General features: G+C 31.6%; 1 pseudogene; it reads right to left on the minus strand.

Moving 5' to 3' along the window:
* Window positions 1-1,272: 1,272 nt before the first annotated feature.
* Window positions 1,273-4,656, minus strand: LOC130975333 (probable leucine-rich repeat receptor-like protein kinase At1g35710; annotated as a pseudogene).
* Window positions 4,657-12,275: the final 7,619 nt, after the last annotated feature.

Consider the following 12,275-nt stretch of genomic DNA (forward strand, 5'->3'; position numbering starts at 1 on the left):
TCAGGCCAAATGATTACCTTCACAAATTTTTAAAATATTACTTAATTACACGAAGATATTTTCATCTAAAACTAATAATTAAAAATTAATAAAGAATTTGATATGTTTAAATAATTAAATAGTATAACATAATATATATTAACATTTTAAATTCATATAAAGATATTTTTTTATACGAAGATATTTTCATGTGATCGAGTAGTCAGTGTTTTTTAAATATTTTTTAGAAAAATTAGTATTGGGATGAAGATAATTAATATTTAATACATAGTAATTTTAACATTATTTCATCTAAATTCATAAAAAAACTGTATTTATATTCTTATAATAATCAATATATATTAAGTATAGCTTAAGAGTTTAAATTATATTTCTCTATCTGATGTTATAACTTGCACCTATTTTTTCGGTTTGATCAATTCTAACATCCTTCATTTATACATTTCATGAATATTCTTCTATCTCATCGGACGTAAACATATAGTCAAGAACGGCCCAACCCAGTTAACAAAGTTTTCTTCAAAAATTAAAGAAAACAATAATTGCGCTTATGGACCATGCAATTAAGTTTGAAAACTAAGTACACACAAAACACAAAAATGGCCACGTACGTAATCACAAAAAGACATACCAATACAAAAAAAAAAGACTAAAAAAAAAATCAATAAGTTATAGCATCCATGGTTTAATTTATGGAATTGAAAAATTAAAGTACAGAAAGTCAATAATAGTTCAGCAAACTAATTTGAAGGAAATAAACGTTAAAAAAGGGTTCAAAACTAAAAATATCCAAAACTCAAGTAAAAAATTATTTAGAAGTGATAAAAGTAAAATTAATTTTGGGTATAAAATTTAGGATTTATAATTTAGAATTCAGAATTTAGGATTTAAAATTTAATATTTAACATGTATAATTTATGGTTTATAATTGAAGTTGGTTTAAAAGTTAAAAATTTAAAACTCTAAGATAATAAAAATATCTTCGAAACATTGAAGTATAAAGAATTATTATATTGATAAAAGAAAGAGATATATATTATTATATTCTAAAATTTAAATATTTACTTGATAGACATATATAAGAAGAGAACATATATGACCTGTTATTTGTTAGATATACACCTAAAAGAACTCACATACAATAACTGAATTACATGCATATATAGAACTCAAACAAAGATGATTGCTAATTTTATGTAATAAGTAAAAACATTACACTATATATATGTATCTCCCTTTGATTGGAGTTCATCATGGTGTGATTTTGAGAAATTAATCCATTGTTGAAACTGAAGCGTTTGCCACCACAAGATCTTTCACCACTTGTTCCATGGTAGGACGAGAACGTGGATTTTCTGTCAAACAGGCACTTGCTATCTTCAGAATTTGCATAATCTCTACTGCAATTGGATTTGTAGGGTAAGGAAGACGATGATCCAACTTATCCTTTAAGAGAAACTTATTATCAAGTGTTGATGCATGTTCCATTGTCTCTGAAGATGGTATCATCACCATAGATGAAGATGCAGCATCTCCAGGATGCTTCCCCAACAGTATTTCCAAAGCTAATATCCCGAAGCTATACACATCACATCATATGAAAACTCATGTAATCATCATTATCAATAATCAAGGAAACAAACCTGGAGCTGCATAACCAAAGGTCCCTGCAAAGGAGGTCCAATTTGATGAATTTGGATTAAGAAGTTTAGATGCTCCAAAATCTGACACATGAGCCTCATGTTCCAAATCCAGAAGAACATTTTTTGCTGATATATCTCTATGCACTATAGGAGGTGAACAATCATGGTGCATGTAGCATAAAGCATTAGCTACTCCTTTAACAGCATTCACCCTCCTATTCCAATCAAACTCGACCGCTTCTTCATCATTGCCTAGAATCTTGTCAATACCTCTTTCTATAATCTCATAAACCAAAAAGGAGTGCCGAGAATGAGAACAGAATCCATATAGCTTCACAATGTTGCGATGACGGATTTCTGTCAAGGCTTGAATCTCACTCTGGAAGGTTTTGAGATTGGGAACTTCTTCATTTGGTATCGAATGGAGTTTTTTCACGGCAACAACTTGACCGGTGGACAACTCAGCTCGGTAGACAGATCCAAACCCTCCAACTCCAATGAGATATTTGTTGTCAAAATCTTCTGTGGCCTCAATAATCTCGTCATACACCATCTTGCCATCATAGCTCCAAATTGCAAATAAATTTTGAGTCTGCATCTCTTTAGCACTGCTTTCCTTTCGGCCTGTTCCTTGGTATACACGGCATGATACCCATAATGCTAAGAGTGCTATTATGATGGCCAAAGAAAGGACCAATATGATGAGCACAACAACTTTCTTAGCTTTATGATCATGATGAGAATCACCACTTGATGACGCTGGACAAGGCTCAATACCAGAGACATTACCACACAAACCTTTATTATCTCTCAATGCTTCAAAGGGAGCTTTTATGAAGGCTGGAATATTTGGAAGTGGGCATTCTAATTGGTTGTATGATATATCCACAGTTATCAAACTTAACATCCCATCAAAACTTGAAGGAATGACACCAGAAAGATTGTTATGAGAGAGGTTCAAATTTTCTAAGAACATCAATTGCCCAAGTGATGCTGGAATGCTTCCATCTAAAAGATTGTCACCAAGATCAAGGTCACGAAGGGCTTTTAGATTCCCAAGCTCGAGAGGAATAGTTCCATTAAATTCATTTTGGCTCAGACTCAAGTTGGACAACTTAGGCAACATGCTAAGTTCTTTTGTGATCCAACGTTTCAAGTTGTTGCAATGATGAAATCTGAATGGGAACATTTCCGGAAAAACTGTTGTTGCTTAACAAGAGTTGTATCATCAAAGTCAACTTGCCAAGCTCTTTTGGAATAGCTCCCGTAAGATGATTCTAAGACAAGTCAAGTTCTTGTAAGTTGGTTGCCTCACCTAATTCCGGTGGTATGGCACCTGACAAGTTGTTGTTGGAGATCCTGAGGCATGTCAGGTTGGAACATTTTCCCCACTTTGATGAAAGATGGCCATGAAAATTATTGTCACTCAAATCAATGTAGTCCAAATTTGGATATACACCGAAAGATTCAGTTATATTTCCGGTTATCTGGTTTCCGCCAAGCCTTAATCTTACAAGGCTGGAGCAATTCTTTAAGCTACTTGGAACTACACCTGTGAAGTAGTTATTTGTGGCCGTAAGTTTAGCCAAATTTCCACTTGTACAGATGTTGTGAGGCAACTGCCCATTGAAATGATTATAAGCCAATTGGAGATCTTCCAATTCTGTGAGCTTGTTATACTCTATTGGAATTTCACCACTAAGTTCATTCGACAATAAATATAGTCTCGAGAGTTTTGTCAAGTTTCCAATGGAGGAAGGGATTGTTCCAGAGAGTATATTTTCACCAAGGTCAAGATGAACCAAATTTACCAATTTTCCGATAGTGGCAGGGATTGGTCCAGAAAGATTATTTTGATAAAGGTCAAGTTGAACCAAATTTACCAATTTTCCGATAGTGGAAGGGATTGGCCCAGAAAGATTATTTTTACCAAGGTAGAGGATCTCTAACTTGACTAAATTCCCAATGGACAATGAAACTGGACCTGAGAGCATATTCTCATGAAGAAGAATAGAGTTTAAATTGACCAAGTTACCTATGGAAGGTGGAATTGGCCCTGAAAGGTTATTTCGTAACAATTGGATCGTAGAAAGAGAATAAAGGTTTCCAATTTCATTAGGAATCACACCAGAGAGAGTATTTTCATAAAGGTATAGATATACCAAATTGCTTAAATTTCCAATTGTGGAAGGAATACAACCATAGAGATTATTTTCAGAAAAATCAAGCTGATAGAGATTTGTCATGAGACCAATTTCTTGAGGAATGGAACCAGAAAGTTCATTGTTTTGAAGCCACAGAACCTTCACATTAACTAACTTGCCTATTTCTCGAGGAATGGGACCATCTAAATTGTTGTCATTCAAAATAAGTACAGACAAATTAGTTAAGTTGCCTATTTAGTAGGGATAGAACCTGTGAGATTGCAATGTTCAAAATGCAGCTCTGTTAGATTCCTTAACATCCCAATCTCGACAGGAATGGATCCCCTTAAATTATTATTGTATGCAAATGACAAATACTTCAAGTTGCTCAAATGCTTAGTTTCTTGGGGAATGTTGCCCAAGAGATTGTTATCTCCAACATCTAGAACGGTGAGTTTAGACAAACTACCAATTTGTTTGGGAATGAAACCAGAGAACTAATTGGAGTGGACATCAAGAGTGACCAGATTGGATAATGCACCAATTTGTTTGGGAATGGTTCCATAAAAAGAGTTGTTCCTCATGGCTATTGTATGGATGCTGGGAAGTGAGGAGAAATTGAGAGTTTGAAGCGTACCTCTTAGGCTAAAGTTGGTAAAATTTAGCGAGGACACAGATTTGGAGTGGTCACATGCTATTCCCACCCAATGGCAGGGGTCGCTACCATTCCAAGAAGAGAGCAAAGCCTGGCTTTGCTTCTCAAAGCTGGCTTTCCAGTCCAGCAAAGCATACGCTTCTTCGTTGCCTTGAATAGCAACTGAAGTGGTAGTCATGGAAGTTGTAACACTCATTAAAGGAAGGCAACACATTGCTAAGAGCTTCATGGGATTAAGCCTTGGGAAGAATGGCAACATTATTGGCTATGGGGGATGAATTTTTTAATTAACACTCAGATGCTGATGAACAACATGCATGGATGTGGTCGATACTTATAAGCAAGGTCAGAAAATCCAAAATTTGTGGCAAGTTTTGTATGCAATTATAAATGTACAATTATTTAAATATTTATTACCTCAATATTATGAGATCAAGTAAATCTTACTTTTACGTTAATTATAAAATGAATCATCTTATTACACTATAGACTATACATTTTTAACTTATTCGTAGACTTAAAAGCTTGGGGAATCACTAGGAAATTCTTCTCTAGCAATTGAAAGGATCAATTAATAAGACCTTTTCCAAATATTTTTGGAATTTTTGTATGGCTAGAGAACTAAGTTAGATATTGTTCTGAAGGAGACCAAACAAAGGTTACTCGACGGTTCAACTCAGAGAGGTTGATAGCTCCATATATGGCCCTAAGTCGCCAAATGATCAAATCATACTCTATAGGATAGCGGTTACTTGAGCAAGTTGTAACTTCAAAAACCTTCTAATAATCAATAAAGTCCAACTCTCTCTAAAATAAAAGGTATGTTATCTCCTTATGATATATCGTATATTTAATAATTAATTGCAATTAATATTAACTCTTAATTTAATTCAAGTTATGATAATCTAATAACTATCTAATTAACTAATATATACTTTTTTTGTAATTTACAAAAATTACTAAAAAAATTATATTTTATAATTTTAACCACATAATAAAAATTTTTAAAATAAATAAAATAAATAAAATTTTTGATGCCTCTTTGAGATTAAAAGCCAGTAAAAATTTTATTTATCATTTTATCTTAAAATCAAAAAATATATTATTACACTTTTCATACTAGATCATTTATCGTTTAATATTATTAACTAAATCTTTTATATGTTCATATTTATTAATCATCTCTTGTACTCAATTTTTCACCAAAGACCTACTATATATACCAAAAGAAAATTGCGATCACCATCATCTTCTTTTTCTTTGTTTAAACCTCTTTGATTTTTTTTGTAGTATTATATATGTACTCTTCTCTCTTGTTTAATGCTTTATCATCACAAAAAAAATGTCCTTACTATTGGAATTTTTCCCAAGATAGACAAAGTTATAAATTACGGGCAAAAACATATAGTGTGGACTTGTCATGTATTTCGTCTATCTACCATTTCATTCAAATCTCCCTTTCATGTTGGCGATTACAATTGCCTTGGCCCCATGCATATATGTGTAAAGCCATGACCCGATCCTTGGAAATGATGTTTAATTTTATATGAATATAGTTAAAAATATAATTATTTATGTATCTCATTATCTCGACTTAAATTTAAAGTTAAATTTTTAAGAAGAGTAATATAGTATTAAAAATTTTATAGACTAAGTTTAAAATTTAATTATTATTATTCTTTTAATAAAAAATTAGTATAAAATAAATAAAAATAATGAAAAAAGGCCTATTTAAAAATTTAAATAAATCTAAAAGTTTTATTTAAAAGACATATTAAAAATATAATCATAAAAAATTTAAGAAGTCAACACTTTTATTGAAATTTGATCGAAGCTTAATTATAAAAAAAATAAATAATCTTATACTATTAGATATCATCTTACACCATTAAAAATATTAATAACTACTAATTAATAACTATACATCACAAATTCTACTTACGCCTAATATTCCTCTATAATCATTCATGTAAATCTTTCTATCAGTTTAAAAAGAAATAGTTTCACATAATTATTTCTCCTTTAAGGTCACGCCCACTAGAAATCTGGCATCTTTCAGACTTTCACCAGTTTGTTGTTTGTTCAATTCCTCGCCTATTTCAATGAAAGATTAATTACAATCAAACAACCACATTATTATATGATATCAAAATTCATCCATATATCAGTCACCTATTAGGAATATAAAATAGTCTCATATTTATATTTATTATCAAACGTCATAAATGATATAATCAAATTAGATTCGCATTTATAATTAAGCTTTATAACCAATATAATCAAACTTGATTTATGCTCATACTAAAATTTCATAAATAATATAATGAAATTAGAATTGTATTTATAATCAAAATACGAATAAAACTATAAAAAAATATAGGGATCTTTGATTTTTATATTCATCAAAATTTGATTATTTCTTGTGAAAATATTTTACTTTTCTTATTTGTGACGAAATGTTGATTATTCTACTGAAAATTATTCGACTATTTTGGTGATTGATTATTTTATCTAAAAATATGTGAAACAATATATATATGTGACTGATTTTTTATATTAATAAAAAAAGTTTGCAATTCAATGCACCTTTCTTTGATCCAAAATATATAACCTACCAGTTATAATTCTCAAATTCTGCATATACGGATTAACTAAAGGATTTAGTAGCATCATGATCTTTAAATGAATTTAAGTTAGCATATAAAATTGTTCTCGTTAATTAACATATATAACCAATTTAAATTTGTTTAATGGTAAACTTACTAATTTATTTAAATAAGTATATTGGGAGGTCGAATTCTACTTTATATATGTAACAATTTATTAAATAATAATAAAATTCTTAAATAAAGATTCGATTTGTGGCGAATTAATCCTTGAAAATACTGTAAAAAATAAAAGAATTAATATATAGAATAAAATATATTTTTTGTCATTAATATCTTCAAAGAATTTAAAGAATATTTCTAACATTTAGTTAATTTTAATTTTATCATCGCTGATATTTTTAATAAATTTTAATTCTACCCGTAATATTTTCAAAGCCTCCTCTTTAATTTTATCTGTCTCAAACTCTAAACCTAGTGGTGGTGGTGGTGTTTTTTTTTTTTTTTTGTCGTCTTAAAATTTGAAAATAAATATTAACTTATAAATGATTGCCAAAGAAAAGTTGGTAGAGGTATAATTGAAACTTATTTTATGTATTATGATAAAATTGAAATAAATTAAAAGTTAATAGTTGAGCTATTAGTGTCCGATGAAAACGATCTGATGGTAATATATTTTTTTCGATGATTTTTTTTTATCAGATTAGATCTGACTATAATATTATTTACAGTCGGATTTATATATAAAATTCGACAATAAAAAAATTTCTTGTAGTGAATAATAGAGCAGATCAGAGAGGTGGCAACCGCCAGCGAAGGTGACACGATATGACGGCAAGGGATCAGAGCTGGAGCCTGTGATGTTGACGCTGGGATAAGAGGGTTTGTTACTGTTGGAAGGTTTGTGATTGTCCTTTGTTTTAGTGTTGGGAGAGAAACTGAGGTGGTCTTAGAGTGAGAGAGAGCTTGATTGTTTTTTTGAAACTACGATAGGATTGTCACTGGCCTTCTGAATCTTGAGAGAGCTTGATTGCCTTTTAGCTAATTGTTGAGGTAGGGTTTTTCGAGTGAATGTATTAAATTGTTGAGGCACTCTTTAATTATTAGGGTTCTTTTTAGATTATGAAATTTATAAATATGGGATAATTATTTAAAATTTAATACTGTCACAATTATCTTTGCAGTTTTATCATTAATATTTGCCACGTTAATGTTTGCCATTAATAAAAATGGGATTAACTGAGAGATGACCATTTTTGTCAAATTTAATTAACTTTAAGAAATTTATTTGTCGTTTTGTTTTTTGAGAATTTTTTTTGTGAATGCCGAAATTTTAATTTCGGATGTATTTTGATAAATTACAGTTTTAGACGAAACTTTTAATGAAAACGCAAAGATTGAATCAATTAAATAAATTTAATTCTAATGCATCCAAGGTATAGTAGAGTTTCAGTTGAACAAATCATAGAAGAATCATTGAATTGATTCAGGAAATAAAAAAGCATTAAAATATCGGAATGAATATCACCTCTATTTTCATAATGTATGTGAGCTTTATTTCTAATTTTTCAATAAAAGAATCATGCATGCGTAGAATGACAAGACAAAAATTAATAGTGACAAAATTTCACCCTATTAGAAGACCACCAAAATGGGACGAGCTTGGAGGGATTAAGGTCAAGAAATACAACCATATTGGCTATAGGGATGAACTTCTACGGGTGGTACCCCAGTTTTTGGTTTTTTTAACTCACTAATTTATTACCGCTAATTAGATTAGATTGTGGTTATGTTAATAATGTTATGCAAAGTTGAAGGTCGTCCCTTGTTCGAAATAACCTGCAAGCTGCGCTCTTGCCTTCATGGCCCACTGAATCACTTTCGCATCCTTCCATATAGGACACAAACTCACATAAGTTCTTTGTGGACTTAGAATAATCGTTATTCCATCATTAAAGCATGACTGTGATACGTAATGTGTAAGTCTGCTCGACTTGTTTCTCCCACGAGCTAATTACATACATAATTTAGGTTGTGTGAAACATATATATATATATATATATATATATATATATATATATATATATAAGAAATGTTGGAGGAATAGTAAAATTTATTAATTTTGTTCCGATAGATCCGGTCCAACTAGGATCGGAGGCCCATTTGTCGGATTCACCACTTGATGGGTCCATGATCCGTTTAATCGATGGTGTTTCTCGTGTGATACCATCCACCTAATGAAAATCTAGACAGATAGAAGCTTTCAGACGAATAGGCTCAAATGGGAGAGCTCATCCCAGGACATGTGATAAAGGAGAGGGACCTATCCCTTAAATAGAAGAGCACACTCCAGAACATGGAATAAAGGAGAGGGACCTACCCGTTTTTCAAGATACGCTGCATCTTATCCTAATTAGTCACCTATTCGTATGGATACTTATTTTGATATCAAAGTGTCTTTGTAGGTGGTCCCACCCTCCGATCTACTAACGACTTTTAGATCTCCTCCTCTCTTTAGTTCTCGCGTTCAGGTTCCAACCCTCACCTTCAATAATTCTTACTCCATCAGACCGACGAACAATCGAACGAATTTTAATTATCAATTAATTATTAATATTTAAAAATATAAACTAAAAATAAAATATTAAATTATTGAATTAAAAAATTAGATTAATAACTAAAAATAATAACTAAACATAATAAATTTTATTAGCCCTCAAACATTTTTTGTTTATAATATTTGAATCATTTAATTTGATCAGCATTCAGCTGTTTAGAATATTGAAATGTAGAATTGGAATTGGATAGCCTATTAGATGTCTTAAGATTTAATTTCCTTTTTCTATTGACTTTAAAGATGTCTCAATCCAATCCTTTATGATGGTTTTCAGTGGCTAAGAGAAGAGGAGGGTTGAATCTTAGCCCTTTTTTTTTTCAATTACACTTTCTGGTCTTTGAGGAGATTCTTTGATTTTTGTCTCGTCCCTAGCCACGAGACTTTTATTTTTGTCTCGTCACTTGGCACGAGATATTTTTTCAGTTTTAGCTCCTGTGCAGTAGAAACAGAAATGGAGTAGAAGAGAGAGAAAATTACACCCAGATATATCCTAGTTCAGCTCCTAAGTGCAGTGCAGCCTATATCCAGTCTCCATCACAACAATGATGGAATTTCACTATAATCATCCTGATTACAAACTGTAAAGTGCTAACCCAACTTACAAGGGATTCCCACAGAATCATGATACACAACACAGATGTACAAAAGAACTCTAAGGACATCTATGACTTTTTCTTTTAATTTTGCACTCTCTGTCTTTTTCCGCTCTATGGCTTTTTCATACAAACCTCACTGTTTGCCTTTTTCCATGAGACTCAAGACATGACAAAATTAAACAGAAAAATTACAAAACAGAATACATTGAAGGAAAAGAAAATCTGTAAGCTTAGGTAGCTATGAGACTTCTGTGCCTTGTACTCTCACACTTTCTCCTTGAATCAAACTGTGACTGTTCACCCCTTTTATAGAGAGGGGAAGCCTTCACAGTTGAAACAAAAACCATACTTAACTTCTTTTCCTTCACACATAACTGGTTCGGCCAAAGAGAGAGAAGAGGTAACCCATGCAAAACCCAACATGCAAATACCTCTAGTTCTTCCTTGGTCATCACTCTTCATCAATCCGAGCGCTCCATCCTTGGCTTGCTCTCCAAGATGAAATTCTGGCCCTTGATGCTTCATGATGATGATGGCTTCATCTGCTCCAATCTCTGCTTCTTCCATCACGTAGCCACCCTAACTACCTTCTGTGGTGGTTGAGCAGAATCAGAGACAAGCCAACTCTCCAAGGATCTTCACCTTGCTGGCCAAAATCTTTTCTTCCATTTTTGGTATGGAGAAGCTAAGATCTTATCACAAAATCTTTCCACAAGTGATAAGAATCTCAGCCACAGCATACTTTATGTTTTTTTTTTCTTTCCATCATTGAGATGGTCTTTGCCTTTCCTTCTTTTCGGTAGCTCAAAGTAGCTTCTATGGTTTGCTGTGTAAGAACCGAAGAAGAGAAGGAAAGTGATGAGAGAGAAGATAGAGTTAGAGGAAAAGCAATTAATTGAAATGGAACAAATTAATTGAAATGGGATTGCTTTTACTTCCTTTGCTTGAGTGGCGTGTAGCATTAAACATTAGACTTGATTTTTAAAGGCACATTTGGACTTGCAGTGGTAAATCAAACTGGCCCAAGAATAATAATTCAGCCATAATAATCAAAGCACTTTTTGTATCAATGCTGAATATTTTTCATCAAGTTGGGCTAGCTAATATTTTTTGGCCCAAGCAAAACTTGCATTGGAAAAATTAATTTAATCACCATGTATGAATTAATATTTTTGCAATTAATTATATTAATAATGTTTAGTCATCACAAATATTAATTTAGAGTTTTTCAAACTCATCAATCTCCCCTTTGATGACAAACATTATTAAAATTGAAATGAAAAGAAATTTAAAGTTGAGTAAAGAATACTCCTTTTGAATTTTTGAATTTCTCCCCCTTTCAAATTGTCACATGGCTCCCCCTAAATATATGCCATTTTTACCAAGGGAAGCACTAACCTGTAACATTTTAATCAAGCCTCAAGTAACAATGTTATTTAGCATACTCATTACATGATGCTAAATGCTTGATTTATGAGCAGAGTTGGATTGATAATCAAAACTCACTTGTCATCATAAATTAATTTTCTCTTCAAACAATGATCAACCAAAAATTCTTTTGAAAATAAATTGTTGTTTAAAATATTTTCCATTCAAATAAGAGCAACATACTTATGGTAAGAAAATAATTTTAATCACAGCATGATCACAGCAATTTTCAACATTTATTTTCATACCCAATGCTTTAAAGGAACTGCCAAAAATAAGGTATTCATCAAACATGTTTACCAAGATGAATCAGAATATTCACTAGAAGCAAACATATTCATCAAGATAAAACTATTGCAAGAATGCACATTAATAACCAACCAGGCAGCCACATGATCAAAACGAATGCATCACAATTATAATCAATCAAGCATTATGCATTATCAAGCATCAGGTGTATCATTCTAACAAGGGTGATCATGAATTCTTCAAAGAGAATTTCATCCCCTGTTTTCCAGTTTCAATTTTTAGCATTTATTCTCCCCCTTTTGTCATCAAATGGACACCTGCAAAAAAGATTTTGATA

This window comes from Arachis stenosperma, chromosome 4 (genome assembly GCF_014773155.1).
Source record: "Arachis stenosperma cultivar V10309 chromosome 4, arast.V10309.gnm1.PFL2, whole genome shotgun sequence".
Classification (NCBI taxonomy): domain Eukaryota; kingdom Viridiplantae; phylum Streptophyta; class Magnoliopsida; order Fabales; family Fabaceae; genus Arachis; species Arachis stenosperma.